The following is a 14049-nucleotide window of genomic DNA, read 5'->3' on the forward strand; positions in this document are numbered from 1 at the left end:
TTAGTCTTTCAATTTCACCAGCTCTACGGCGGTTAAAAATTTGAAGGCCAATTAGTGTGCTTTGTATTAACGATGTCCATGACAAAAAATCAAACTTAATTTTCAGCACACTAAGAGAATTTTCAGACTTTTTTATCACATAATCAAAAAGTTTTTTGATGTCTTCTTTACATGGTAAGATAGTTGGTAGAGCTCTCTTTTTCTTTGACTGATCTTCTATAGCTTTTTTGTTTATAAAAAGAGGGATTTCGGTTTCCCATAGAACAAGAAAATCTTTAATTATTTTTTTTTTTTCATGATTTTGTGTTTTTATGCAATGAGTCCATAATATTTTTGCGCACTTTTTAATTAAAGTTGTAAGGTTCGTTGCGACTGAAGGTGTTTTAAAAAACAACAAAGAAGAGTCCCACTGAGCCACTTTTCTGATACAAGATATCATTAAATCCAAATGTTTGGGATTAATGGCGTCTTTAAGTTCCTGTATCTCATTGGGTTCAGATTTTTTTATTTCACATAATAGTCTGCTTAGCAATCTCATGTTTGCTCTGATCATATCGTACTGAAGTTCGCCGTGCTTCATAGATTCTGCGTTTGCGAATAAAACAATCAATTCATCATATATCAGATTCCGAGAAATTGGATCATCATTTAAAACAGGCATTATTTTTGTGCGCACAACGTCGTTTGCACTTTTATGCATAAAGCCGGTTTTGGAGCGACCTTGTTTAAGCAAGTCACGAGTTCCTTTCTTATGATCGCTGCCTTTGCAATTATTAATATGACTTCGTATTGTGCTTTTGGGAAAAAATCCAGAACATCCCTTGCAACATATGAAATCAACAACTTCATTTTTAGAATTAACTCGCTTTTGACGGGGCACGATTAGAGTTCCATTATTTAACGATGCATCGATATTATGGATATAATCACCATTTTTTCTAATTTCATCAATAAGTAATCTCCGAGTTTTGTCATTTTTCGGCAGGCATATGAATTTTTGTACTTGCGGCTCATTTTTATGAACAAGCTGCAAGTGACGAGCGAATTTTGTTTGCAACTTATTGCAAAATAAGCAAAAATGTTTCTTACAATTTTTTTGGGTTTTCGCAGTTTGAATAATCAAATCCCTGACATCACTTAGTGGAGTTTCAGTTGTGTAAGTAAAAACTTGTTTATTGGTTGAATTATTTAAAATGCTGGACTGGTTAGTTATATCCGGAGTATAACTGGAATCGAATCCATGAGTGGAATCTGGACAGTTAGTATTAAGCGATTGAAATGTATCATTTATCGTTGAATGATTTTGATTTTTTGCCGATGAATCTAGCCTATCATAGCCAAATTCGTTAAGTAGTTCCAAAGATCTTCTATTAGTCGATGAATTTTTAGTTGTATTGATAAATTCTTCGGATGCATCTATTTGAATATATTTAATAATAAATATATAACGAGGAATCCATATTAATTATTACTGGACATAATTCAATATTTTAAGTAAATATTTCGTATCTAATATAGTAGCACCAGGAGCTGTGCCTATATACATATTTAAGAACATTTATTTTACTTAACTTTCAGACCTGTAAGGATGTGATAGTATGACATAGTGTATACCTCCACTTCACTTGCAGTTAATTAATCATTCGGATGTGTCTCTATTACATCTTATATTTTAATGTATACAATTATTTTTATATTACGTTAAGCAGAATGAACGTTATTAAAAAATGTATATCTGTACTGATCATGATAAGCATTTTATTTATATATAGATAAATATTTATATTTTTCATTACCTTTACTAGAAACATATTAATATGAGACGAGAACAAGACAGCTGATAGGAACACAAACTAGCTGGAACGAACACGAATCAGTTAACAAACTATAAATTGGGTGATGTCAAGTATATAAAGTTAGCATTAGTAAATAAATATTAAAATTAGCAAAAAAACGGTTTAGATATGTCGGGAGGCATATAGCTTAAAAGAGAATATACTAATCCAAGTAACGCAATGACGGATTGTTTCTTTGATATAGTAATTTTATGATAAGTTAATCAGATCTTACCAATATGAAAAATTTTTAATTCATAACATATAAGGTATTGAATCTTTTAATGTATATCTTCAGATTCTGGCTTTGAAACTGTGCTAATCAAAATTATACACATTTAACGCTTAAAATTGTGAAGGATTGCATTTATTTGCTGTGTCACTATTTGACTTATCTTTAAAAGTCAAATTTAACATTAGAATTTTAAACGGACATTAATATTGCAAGTACTGGATTTATCTTCATTCGTTGCTGATTCACTTTCATTTAATTTAGTGCCTGCTTCTAGTGTCTATAAATATTTTAGGTATAAGGGAAAGTTTCCTTTCATTTTTGTTTCATAATTTTGTGTTTAATTGCAATGAGTCCATAATATTTTTGCTTACTCTTTTATTAAAGTTGTAAGGTTCGTTGCGACTGAAGGTGTTTTTAAAAAAAACTTCGAAGAACTGAGCAACTTTTCTGATACAAGATATTAAATCCAAATGTTTGGGATAAATGGCGTCTTTAAGTTCCTATATCTCATTGGAATCCGATTTTTTATTTCATGTAATAGTCTGCTTATCAATTTCATTTTTGCTCTGATCATATCGTACTGAAGGTCGCCGTGCTTCATAGAGTCTACGTTTGCAAATAAAATAACGTCACTTGCACTTTTATGCATTGGGCAGGTTTTAGATCGACCTTGTTTAAGCAAGTCACGAGTTCGTTTTTTATGTTCGCTGCCGTTGCAATTATTTATGACTCCGCATTGTGGTTTTGGGGAAAAATCCAGAACATCCCTTGCAACATTTGACAAAATATTAGTCTTTAGAGTTAACTGGCTTTTGACAGGGCATGATTAGAGTTTCGTTATTTAATTATGCATCGATATTATCGATTTTATCGCTATTTTTCCAAATCTCAATAATAAGTTATCTGCTAATTATATCATTTTTCAAGGGTCATAAAAATGTTTTTACTTGCAGCTAATTATTATGTACGAACTGCAAGTGACGAGCTAATTTTGTTTGTAATTTATTACAGAAAAAGCAAAAATAAAAGTTACAATTTTTTGGGTTTTCGCAGTTGGAATAATCAAATCCCTTACATCACTTAGTGGAGTTACAGTTGTGTACGTTGAACCTTTTTTGTGTTGGAACACTTTATATAGTGCTGGACTTACTTATATCCGCAGTATAGTTGGAATCAACTACTTGGGTGGAACGTAGATAATTAGTACCAAGCGATTGATATGTATAGAATGCTTTTGCTTTTTTGATGGTGAGACTGGCCAACAAGAGGCCAGGCAAGGGATAAGTATTTTATTTATACATTTATTTCTTTTACATATTAATATAAGACGGACACAAGACAGCTGAATCAAACACATAATAGCTGGAGCAAACACAAAACAGGTAAGAATCCATAAGGTGAGTATTCTCAAGTATATAAAGTTAGCTTTAGTTAAAATATACAAATATATATAAATAATATAAATAATATATAATAAGGATGTACGTCAGAAGGCATATGGCGTACAAGAGAATATTCTAATTTAAGAAATGTAATGACAAATTGTGTATATTATATAGTATTTTTATGATAATTTCCTCAGATGTTGCCAATATGATTAACTCATAATACAATTTAAGACTGAACACTCAATAATAAATATATCACAATATATAACTCTGCCAGAAATTTTATGCAAATGATTTTTTATTTAGTCCTATTGGGCTTAATTTACTTATTTGCATACATACCGAAAGCTTCAAATTGGCCCGGGTTGCACTTATTTGTTGTGTCACTTTCTAAATTAAAGTCTGCTACTGGCGCGCCTTTAAAAGACAATGTTAATTAATTAATTTTAATATGACGTTAGTGTTTTACTTACTGGATTTATCTTCGTTAGTTGTTGATTCACTTTCACTGAACTTAGTGGCTGCTTCTAGTAATTCTATAAATATTTTATGTATTATTAATTTAAAAGTAACAAAATTGTTATATATGTACACACCATTATTAAGTTTCTGACATTGCTTCTCCAATATTTCTCGATCTTCTAAAGAAATATAAGAACATATACATACAAATACATATAATTATTGAAGGGAGAAATGTCAAGCCCAACTTACCATTCGAATCAATAATTTCCGCTTCAAAACTGCCTTTGCTGAATTTTGCAATGCAAATTTTACACCCTTCGTCTATTTTAATTTTTTTTTTTGGCAATACATAATATTGCTCGCACTTAATTAAGAAATACATCCTCTCGCACGCTTTCCAGAAATTTAATGGCGCCAAGTTTTCGAGCTACGCGACGAGTCAACACACGACAAGTCAAGTCATTTCTGTAAATATACTTTTAAGGCAGCTCTGCACTATCAAATTGAATACTCGAAACGCGTTCATTTTGCTCGTTTAATGGTAATCGATATTTATGCAATTAAAATAAGAGTAAAATAAGATGTGAGAAATATATTTGATTGATGATGGATGGTGATCACGAAAGCGGTCATAAAGAATAACTGCTAGCGGAAATAACTGTTTTAATTGGGAAAAAAATTAAGCCCTTTTTTTGTTAATAGATTCTTATTTTCATGCTACTATCGATATCTTACTTACATGTGAAGCAAGGTTTGTATTACGTCATAATACAAATAGAAAATACATTTTACTCTTCATGCATTATTATTAAACATTTCATGTTGCTTAATTAAACTAAGTTAATAATAAAAATTACCTATAGATGCCCGATTAATTGTAAGCATTTTTAACTAAAGACTCTAACTTAAAAATACGTTTTACATATATGGGCCTTGTACGTGATTTGAGTTAATAAAAAAACCAAGCTTATAAATAAAAAATTTGTTTTATTTTTTTATACTAAAATCACGTACAAATATATTTATAACAAAATTTTATTAGGTAAGAGTCGATAGTTAAATTTTCTTACGATAACTTGACTTTGGTCAAGATATCTTGAAAAAAAAAATTATTTTTTCTTACAACTTAATTATCGACCAATCGTTCCTCTAGCAATTATATGTTATAATGTTGCTTAATTAAACAAAGTTAATAATAATGCTTATATTTATAAAATACATGTTTGTCTAAATTACCGATATATGCTCGATTAATTGTAAGAAAATTTACCTAAAGACTCAATAAAATATATTTTAAATATATTTGGGCATTTTATGTATTCTGAGTTTATTGAAAAATAAAACAAATATTTTATGTGTAGGCCTTGTTATACCCTTGAAGAGGGTATTATAATTTTGTCGTGAAATATGTAACGCATAGAAGAAGACATCTCCGACCCCATAAAGTATATATATTCTTGATCAGTATCAACAGCCCAGTCGATATTGCCATGTCCGCCTGTTCGTCTGTCTGTTTCTATGAGAACTAGTCTTTCCGTTTTGAAACTATTTTTATGAAACTTTGCAAAAGTTCCTCTTTCTTATGCACGCAGAACATATGTTAAAACAAGTAAGAGGCTCTAGTCGGAAGCTCCCGACTAGGGAATACCCTAAACCATCTTCTTTCGACACAGTAAAGGGGAGGGGGTGATATATATAAAACGAAAAGATACTTGATATATACATTCTATTCTGCAAGCTACGAGTCAATTTGGGGACTATAGCTCTTATTATTTGCCCAATTTTCTCAAAAAATCAGACTTCGATATCGATTTTTATCGATTACATGGAAACGCGGCATGTTATTGAATATCGGAAACAAACTCGATCTGCGCGGGACCTAGGAGGTCCAACAGCAAAAAATTTCAAATCTCTAGCTCTTACAGGTTCTGAGATCCTTGCGTTCATACATACGGACGGACGAACAGACAGACGGGCATGGCTAGATCGACTCGGCTATTGATGCTGATCAAGAATATATATACTTTATAGGCTCGGAGATGCTTCCTTCTGCCTGTTACACACCATAGGAAATATCGGTCGAAAATTACGTTGTTGTATGGAAAACATTTTTGTTGTTCAAGATATCTTGACAAAACTCGGCACCTATTAGTTTGACTAACTCCTCCTCAAAATCATGTTAACATAGGAACATTTTAACATATAGCAGCCATGGGGACGATCGGTCGAAACTAAGTTGTTGTATGACAAATTTTTTCGTATTTTAAAATATCTTGACCAAACTCGGCACTTATTAGTTATACTATACTCCTCATATATACGCAAAATCATGTCAACATCGGACCATTTTAACGTATAATTGCTAGAGGAACGATTGGTCGATAATTAAGTTGTAAGAAAAAATAATTTTTTTTTTTCAAGATATCTTGACCAAAGTCAAGTTATCGTAAGAAAATTTAACTATCGACTCTTACCTAATAAAATTTTGTTATAAATATATTTGTACGTGATTTTAGTATAAAAAAATTAAACAAATTTTTTATTTATAAGCTTGGTTTTTTTATTAACTCAAATCACGTACAAGGCCCATATATGTAAAACGTATTTTTAAGTTAGAGTCTTTAGTTAAAAATGCTTACAATTAATCGGGCATCTATAGGTAATTTAGTGAAATAATTATTTAATATTTATAAGCATTATTATTAACTTAGTTTAATTAAGCAACATGAAATGTTTAATAATAATGCATGAAGAGTAAAATGTATTTTCTATTTGTATTATGACGTAATACAAACCTTGCTTCACATGTAAGTAAGATATCGATAGTAGCATGAAAATAAGAATCTATTAACAAAAAATGGGCTTAATTTTTTTCCCAATTAAAACAGTTATTTCCGCTAGCAGTTATTCTTTATGACCGCTTTCGTGATCACCATCCATCATCAATCAAATATATTTCTCACATCTTATTTTACTCTTATTTTAATTGCATAAATATCGATTACCATTAAACGAGCAAAATGAACGCGTTTCGAGTATTCAATTTGATAGTGCAGAGCTGCCTTAAAAGTATATTTACAGAAATGACTTGACTTGTCGTGTGTTGACTCGTCGCGTAGCTCGAAAACTTGGCGCCATTAAATTTCTGGAAAGCGTGCGAGAGGATGTATTTCTTAATTAAGTGCGAGCAATATTATGTATTGCCAAAAAAAAAAATTAAAATAGACGAAGGGTGTAAAATTTGCATTGCAAAATTCAGCAAAGGCAGTTTTGAAGCGGAAATTATTGATTCGAATGGTAAGTTGGGCTTGACATTTCTCCCTTCAATAATTATATGTATTTGTATGTATATGTTCTTATATTTCTTTAGAAGATCGAGAAATATTGGAGAAGCAATGTCAGAAACTTAATAATGGTGTGTACATATATAACAATTTTGTTACTTTTAAATTAATAATACATAAAATATTTATAGAATTACTAGAAGCAGCCACTAAGTTCAGTGAAAGTGAATCAACAACTAACGAAGATAAATCCAGTAAGTAAAACACTAACGTCATATTAAAATTAATTAATTAACATTGTCTTTTAAAGGCGCGCCAGTAGCAGACTTTAATTTAGAAAGTGACACAACAAATAAGTGCAACCCGGGCCAATTTGAAGCTTTCGGTATGTATGCAAATAAGTAAATTAAGCCCAATAGGACTAAATAAAAAATCATTTGCATAAAATTTCTGGCAGAGTTATATATTGTGATATATTTATTATTGAGTGTTCAGTCTTAAATTGTATTATGAGTTAATCATATTGGCAACATCTGAGGAAATTATCATAAAAATACTATATAATATACACAATTTGTCATTACATTTCTTAAATTAGAATATTCTCTTGTACGCCATATGCCTTCTGACGTACATCCTTATTATATATTATTTATATTATTTATATATATTTGTATATTTTAACTAAAGCTAACTTTATATACTTGAGAATACTCACCTTATGGATTCTTACCTGTTTTGTGTTTGCTCCAGCTATTATGTGTTTGATTCAGCTGTCTTGTGTCCGTCTTATATTAATATGTAAAAGAAATAAATGTATAAATAAAATACTTATCCCTTGCCTGGCCTCTTGTTGGCCAGTCTCACCATCAAAAAAGCAAAAGCATTCTATACATATCAATCGCTTGGTACTAATTATCTACGTTCCACCCAAGTAGTTGATTCCAACTATACTGCGGATATAAGTAAGTCCAGCACTATATAAAGTGTTCCAACACAAAAAAGGTTCAACGTACACAACTGTAACTCCACTAAGTGATGTAAGGGATTTGATTATTCCAACTGCGAAAACCCAAAAAATTGTAACTTTTATTTTTGCTTTTTCTGTAATAAATTACAAACAAAATTAGCTCGTCACTTGCAGTTCGTACATAATAATTAGCTGCAAGTAAAAACATTTTTATGACCCTTGAAAAATGATATAATTAGCAGATAACTTATTATTGAGATTTGGAAAAATAGCGATAAAATCGATAATATCGATGCATAATTAAATAACGAAACTCTAATCATGCCCTGTCAAAAGCCAGTTAACTCTAAAGACTAATATTTTGTCAAATGTTGCAAGGGATGTTCTGGATTTTTCCCCAAAACCACAATGCGGAGTCATAAATAATTGCAACGGCAGCGAACATAAAAAACGAACTCGTGACTTGCTTAAACAAGGTCGATCTAAAACCTGCCCAATGCATAAAAGTGCAAGTGACGTTATTTTATTTGCAAACGTAGACTCTATGAAGCACGGCGACCTTCAGTACGATATGATCAGAGCAAAAATGAAATTGATAAGCAGACTATTACATGAAATAAAAAATCGGATTCCAATGAGATATAGGAACTTAAAGACGCCATTTATCCCAAACATTTGGATTTAATATCTTGTATCAGAAAAGTTGCTCAGTTCTTCGAAGTTTTTTTTAAAAACACCTTCAGTCGCAACGAACCTTACAACTTTAATAAAAGAGTAAGCAAAAATATTATGGACTCATTGCAATTAAACACAAAATTATGAAACAAAAATGAAAGGAAACTTTCCCTTATACCTAAAATATTTATAGACACTAGAAGCAGGCACTAAATTAAATGAAAGTGAATCAGCAACGAATGAAGATAAATCCAGTACTTGCAATATTAACGTCCGTTTAAAATTCTAATGTTAAATTTGACTTTTAAAGATAAGTCAAATAGTGACACAGCAAATAAATGCAATCCTTCACAATTTTAAGCGTTAAATGTGTATAATTTTGATTAGCACAGTTTCAAAGCCAGAATCTGAAGATATACATTAAAAGATTCAATACCTTATATGTTATGAATTAAAAATTTTTCATATTGGTAAGATCTGATTAACTTATCATAAAATTACTATATCAAAGAAACAATCCGTCATTGCGTTACTTGGATTAGTATATTCTCTTTTAAGCTATATGCCTCCCGACATATCTAAACCGTTTTTTGCTAATTTTAATATTTATTTACTAATGCTAACTTTATATACTTGACATCACCCAATTTATAGTTTGTTAACTGATTCGTGTTCGTTCCAGCTAGTTTGTGTTCCTATCAGCTGTCTTGTTCTCGTCTCATATTAATATGTTTCTAGTAAAGGTAATGAAAAATATAAATATTTATCTATATATAAATAAAATGCTTATCATGATCAGTACAGATATACATTTTTTAATAACGTTCATTCTGCTTAACGTAATATAAAAATAATTGTATACATTAAAATATAAGATGTAATAGAGACACATCCGAATGATTAATTAACTGCAAGTGAAGTGGAGGTATACACTATGTCATACTATCACATCCTTACAGGTCTGAAAGTTAAGTAAAATAAATGTTCTTAAATATGTATATAGGCACAGCTCCTGGTGCTACTATATTAGATACGAAATATTTACTTAAAATATTGAATTATGTCCAGTAATAATTAATATGGATTCCTCGTTATATATTTATTATTAAATATATTCAAATAGATGCATCCGAAGAATTTATCAATACAACTAAAAATTCATCGACTAATAGAAGATCTTTGGAACTACTTAACGAATTTGGCTATGATAGGCTAGATTCATCGGCAAAAAATCAAAATCATTCAACGATAAATGATACATTTCAATCGCTTAATACTAACTGTCCAGATTCCACTCATGGATTCGATTCCAGTTATACTCCGGATATAACTAACCAGTCCAGCATTTTAAATAATTCAACCAATAAACAAGTTTTTACTTACACAACTGAAACTCCACTAAGTGATGTCAGGGATTTGATTATTCAAACTGCGAAAACCCAAAAAAATTGTAAGAAACATTTTTGCTTATTTTGCAATAAGTTGCAAACAAAATTCGCTCGTCACTTGCAGCTTGTTCATAAAAATGAGCCGCAAGTACAAAAATTCATATGCCTGCCGAAAAATGACAAAACTCGGAGATTACTTATTGATGAAATTAGAAAAAATGGTGATTATATCCATAATATCGATGCATCGTTAAATAATGGAACTCTAATCGTGCCCCGTCAAAAGCGAGTTAATTCTAAAAATGAAGTTGTTGATTTCATATGTTGCAAGGGATGTTCTGGATTTTTTCCCAAAAGCACAATACGAAGTCATATTAATAATTGCAAAGGCAGCGATCATAAGAAAGGAACTCGTGACTTGCTTAAACAAGGTCGCTCCAAAACCGGCTTTATGCATAAAAGTGCAAACGACGTTGTGCGCACAAAAATAATGCCTGTTTTAAATGATGATCCAATTTCTCGGAATCTGATATATGATGAATTGATTGTTTTATTCGCAAACGCAGAATCTATGAAGCACGGCGAACTTCAGTACGATATGATCAGAGCAAACATGAGATTGCTAAGCAGACTATTATGTGAAATAAAAAAATCTGAACCCAATGAGATACAGGAACTTAAAGACGCCATTAATCCCAAACATTTGGATTTAATGATATCTTGTATCAGAAAAGTGGCTCAGTGGGACTCTTCTTTGTTGTTTTTTAAAACACCTTCAGTCGCAACGAACCTTACAACTTTAATTAAAAAGTGCGCAAAAATATTATGGACTCATTGCATAAAAACACAAAATCATGAAAAAAAAAAATAATTAAAGATTTTCTTGTTCTATGGGAAACCGAAATCCCTCTTTTTATAAACAAAAAAGCTATAGAAGATCAGTCAAAGAAAAAGAGAGCTCTACCAACTATCTTACCATGTAAAGAAGACATCAAAAAACTTTTTGATTATGTGATAAAAAAGTCTGAAAATTCTCTTAGTGTGCTGAAAATTAAGTTTGATTTTTTGTCATGGACATCGTTAATACAAAGCACACTAATTGGCCTTCAAATTTTTAACCGCCGTAGAGCTGGTGAAATTGAAAGACTAACAATTGAGAACTATCTAACAGGCCACGCCATCGATGAAAATGTGGATAAAGAAAACTTCGACCGTCTCACGAAAGAAACTAGAGAAATTGCTCAAAAATACACAAGGTTGACTATCCGTGGAAAACTAAATCGAACTGTGCCAGTGCTGCTCACACCGTTTGACAAGTATTGTATTGAAACTATTCTTAAATATCGTAAAAGAGCTGGTGTTAAGAAAAATAATGATTACATATTTAGCGTGCCTAACGCCAAGCCTTTAGCAAAGCAGTATGTACGGGCTTGCCCCATTCTAAAAAGATTTGCCCTGGAGTGTGGGGCTCGCTGCCCAGGGGCCTTAAGGGGAACGATGCTTCGAAAGCATTTAGCTACCTATACATCGATGCTTAACGTCGAAGATGTCCAAATTGATAGGCTTGCCAATTTTATGGGTCATCATAAAGATATACACAAAGAAATCTACAGAATCCCTGTAACAGTAGCGGAGATTGCCGAAGTATCCCAGATGCTTATGGCAGCTCTTGGAAATAATGTTGAGGATGAAAACACAGTAGCCCTTGATCAGTTAAAAGAAAGTGAGTAAATATATTCATCAAGGTTGTGAGTGATACTAAGTGTAGTTATTGTGTAGAATATAATATTTTAACTTATCTAATAATTACTTATCCAATAAGCCCTATTGTCAATGTTTTTACATTATACTTAAAATGTATTTTGCAGATGATCCTTTAGAGGATTCGGAATCAGATTATTCTGAACAGCGATCAGAAAGCGAATTTAATATTTCCGATGATGAAATTGTAGAAAAATCCAATGCAAAAGGAAAGCGTCCAAGTAGTGAGTATTGAATTGCAACCTACATATTTTTGTCACGTGCTTACATGCATTGCGATTAGTCTGTCCTATTTATCCTCATTCGCAAAGTGAAAAAATATATCGTGCTTATTTTGCGGGCCCATTGAAGTTAGAAACTTTGGGCTTGAAATATATACACGTATATATCCACGATAGGTAAAGTGCTACAATTATATAATGACGACCACTGGGGGCGTTGTAAATCCTAAAAATCGTTTTAAATTGCACAATCGCAAATCTTACAGAATCTTAGAGCTTGACTAACTTTTTCATGAATACTATTGATGGACTACTCTGAAGATCGATAAAAATTAGTTTGCCTACGATTGACTGGGTGCGTGGCGAATGTTTAAAATTGATATCACCTAATAAATTGTTCTGGTAGGCTGTATTAATCTGTTATTGGTCTATGATTGAGTATTGCGACGGTTGCAACCGACTGCAAAGTTTTTAATATTTTTCTATATTACTAAAACGTTATTCTTTTTCACACTAAATTGTATTAAACTCTATTATTTAACAGGATCATCATTTGGAAAAACGATAAGAAACCGGTGGTCGAATGAAGAGCGTGAAGAAATATACCAGGCTTTTGGCGACCTGTTGTCGCTTAAAGGATTGCCGTCACTTAATCAATGCAACACAGTTATAAATAATTCTACATATCTAAAATGTAGGACACCGGCGCAAGTAAAAACATGGATAGATAATCAGCGCAAGGCTAAATCAAGGAACTCCGCAAATAGATTAAATAATAAATATGTTGACCATATTTAAAATAAGTGGATTATACTTTTTCGTATATTAATATTAATTTATGTTAAAAAATTTTGGAATTAAAAAAAAATTCATTTTAAATGCATGTATTTAATAACGTCATTTATGTTAATTCACATTATTAATTTTACTTTAACCTAAAGTGATCCAAAACTACATTCAAAATAAATTTGACTCTTAATTTCAATTAAGCCAGTCTGCCACTAAATTTAAAATGTATAAATTTAATAAAATATTGCTGAGTCTTACGTGGTTTAGCGTTATATTTATTTAGTTTAGTGAGTTTTATCGAAATTCACTGTTCCCTAGTCCTCATAACCTCTATATATGAGTCTCTATATTTATATAAAATCAGTATGTTTTTGGGGACAGCTATTTGACTGTTATTTACTAAATTGAAGTGTGAACTGGACCAAATCTCATCGTTCCTGTGTCCTTATAATACACGTTGCTTATGCAAAAAGGTCTGCATATGGCAACCCTGCGTTTTTGTTCCTAAAACTGACCTTATATATAAAGTTCATTATACGGAAAATTTTTATGTTATATACTGAGAGTATTTCGGGAACTGAGTCCTCGTAAAACACGTTACATGGTGTGTACCCAAAATAATGGTTGTATATAAAATTTCTCATAAGTCACGAGGCTATGCTTCTAAGACCGTTAAAATTTCCCAGAGGTTAATTTAGAAGTTCCATCATGATTCCCCAAAGAGAAAACCCCCACTTTTTGGGGTCCCTGAAATCGATGCTCCACATATATATATATATATATATATATATATATATATATATATATATATATTTATAAAAATTAAAATGGTTTAAATTATCAATAACATTGATTTAAGATTGCTTCAAGAAGCAATATCAATCAAACGTAAAAGTAAGTGTAGGGTAAGCAAGTTTTTTGGAAATGTATATAGAATCAGCCCCTACTTACATAGTATATATAGGTATAAAGTATATGTAAATATCGATTTTAATATAAAGTTCTTGCAGCACATCGCATAGTTTTGAAGAGCTGGAG

This window comes from Drosophila novamexicana, unplaced genomic scaffold (genome assembly GCF_003285875.2).
Source record: "Drosophila novamexicana strain 15010-1031.04,08,12 unplaced genomic scaffold, DnovRS2.1 tig00000008-arrow-pilon, whole genome shotgun sequence".
NCBI lineage: Eukaryota > Metazoa > Arthropoda > Insecta > Diptera > Drosophilidae > Drosophila > Drosophila novamexicana.